The sequence below is a fragment of the Rosa rugosa genome, chromosome 5 (genome assembly GCF_958449725.1).
Source record: "Rosa rugosa chromosome 5, drRosRugo1.1, whole genome shotgun sequence".
Classification (NCBI taxonomy): domain Eukaryota; kingdom Viridiplantae; phylum Streptophyta; class Magnoliopsida; order Rosales; family Rosaceae; genus Rosa; species Rosa rugosa.
The window spans coordinates 45554515-45556811 of NC_084824.1; the positions used below are offsets into that span (position 1 = coordinate 45554515).

Consider the following 2297-nt stretch of genomic DNA (forward strand, 5'->3'; position numbering starts at 1 on the left):
TGCGCTTAAAAACTTGCAAAAATGATTTACTTACGGTGATAATTCTTTCTGACCCCTCAGTAGTTATTATTAATCTTGTTAAATGTTCAATAGATAGACATTTTCTAAAAAAAAAAAAAAAAGTAAATAATTTTCTCTCCACCCAAACCTATGATGTCTCATAGTATTAGTTATTCTAAATAACCAACAAACCACACAGCTCACCGATTGTATGGTACCCGCAATTTTTTATTTAGAATAGTATGGTACGCGCAATTGAAAAAAAAATATTTTTTTTTGCTTATTACAGGGATGCGGGCCTTTAGGCCTTTTGTTTGTTATCGTTTCCTCTCAACCTCTATACCTATTTGGGCCTCATCAATGAATGGGTTCGGAGCTTGGGTCTCCGAAAGCCCTCCTCTTCCCTAAACCCTAAACCCTTCTCTGTATCTTCTCCCTCTTTCTCCCTCGGCGTCTCCTCAATTCGTCCTTCCAAAACCTCCCGAAGAACCCTAAGCAATACCAAGAACCAGAGAGAATATGGGAATCTTCGAGCCCTTCAGAGCAATCGGCTACACCACCACCTCCGTCCCCTTCTCCGTTCAGCGCCTCGGCACTGAAGCCTTCGTCACCGTCGGCGTCGGCGTCGGCAAAGCCTTCCAAATTTACAATGTAATCTTTCACTTCCTATTGTAAATTTTCAATTTTGATTCTGATTAAATACTCACTCTGGTCCTCGTCGGTGAGTTCCTTTCTCTTGTTTTGGTTTTCGAGTTTCTAAATTTCCAAGCTTTATTACAAAGGAGAATACTTTTTTATGTTGTTAGATAAAACTTCACTGCGTTTTGGTGTGGTTTTAGGGTGTTTCGATCAAGTTTGTGTGGTTATGTGAACTCTGTTTGCTTTCATTTCTGAAGTTCTGCAATTGCCGAAAAAGATTCGAGCTCTTGCTTCGTATCGGGACTACACATTTGCTGCGTATGGGACTGATATAGCTCTTTTAACGATCTCTTCAGGTTGGTTGGCAGCTCCTTTTCTGTGAGTGTGTTTGGATAGGGAGGACTGTGACTAAATTAATCTCCTTGCGAGCGTCTTAACTCGGGAATTGAATCTTTGCATTCTCAAGCTAACCATAGTAGATGAGATATTATATGAGCGAGACGGATGCGTTGTTTCTTTGAAATCAAAATTAGAGTAAAGCTTGAAAAGATCCACTTTGACAGTGATTGAAATGCAATTTAGTGGAAATAGTGGTGTCAAACCAATGGCCTATATTGTCACTCTGTGACTTATTATTATAGATCTGCTATTACGTAGATGAAATTTTGGAAATTTTAGGGAGTCATTTGCATTTGTTCTGTTGGAAACTTTGGACGGATGTAACCTCTTTATATGGACATTTACAGGTCGCTACGCGGAACACCCATAATGCGAAGGTCAATTTGTTGCTATTGTTTGGAGAGCACATCCTAAGTGTTGATGTTGAAGGTAATCTGTATATATGGACATTTAAAGGAATTGATGTGAATCTTGATGCGGTTGGACGAAAATTTTACTCCTAGCTGTATAATGCATCCCGATACCTACTTAAATAAGGAAACTTCTTTTCTCTTAAAGAAGTTTTGTGATATTTTCAGTATAAATTAACCTCAAACTCTTTCCTCAATAAAGTTCAGGTGGACTTCGTTTCCCTGTCGATCTAAAATTAAACCCTCATTGTGATCTGCACAGGTTATCATTGGGAGTCAAGAAGGTTCTCTGCAGCTTTGGAATATCAGCACAAAGAAAAAACTGTATGAGTTCAAGGGATGGAAATCTTCTGTATGCAGCTGTGTTTCGTCTCCTTCGCTAGATGTTGTTGCAGTTGGTTGTGCTGATGGAAAAAAATTCATGTTAACAACATACTATTTGACGTTTACTGATTCACCATGAGGTGTTGTGACTGCCTTATCTTTCAGCACAGGTAAGAACGTCAGGCTGTTGGTTTATAATACTAATTCTTTGTGCAGTACTGTTTTACATGATGCAGCTGGATTTTTTTTTTCTTAGTACTATACAGTACTAGCATATTGTCAAAAGTGGGTGATGTACAATTATATTTCACAAGTATTACAATTTGGTTTGTCTCTATTTGTTCTGTGCTTAGTGTCCTGGCATTTTCCAAACACTAAAACATTTGGCATAATTTTGATTTCCCTCCTGTTTAACATAATCCATTTTCTCTGTTTATATGTGGAAATCAATCTTGAAGTGTGTTGACTATTATATGTGCGAAGTTGCGAACTAGCTTATGCCATGTATTCTTCCTTTTTAGATGG

The 2297-nt window shown here is 38.1% G+C and overlaps 1 pseudogene; it reads left to right on the forward strand.

The window, feature by feature from the left end:
* The first annotated feature begins 415 nt into the window (after window positions 1-415).
* Window positions 416-2297, forward strand: part of LOC133710969 (uncharacterized) — a 62105-nt pseudogene continuing 60223 nt past the window's right edge.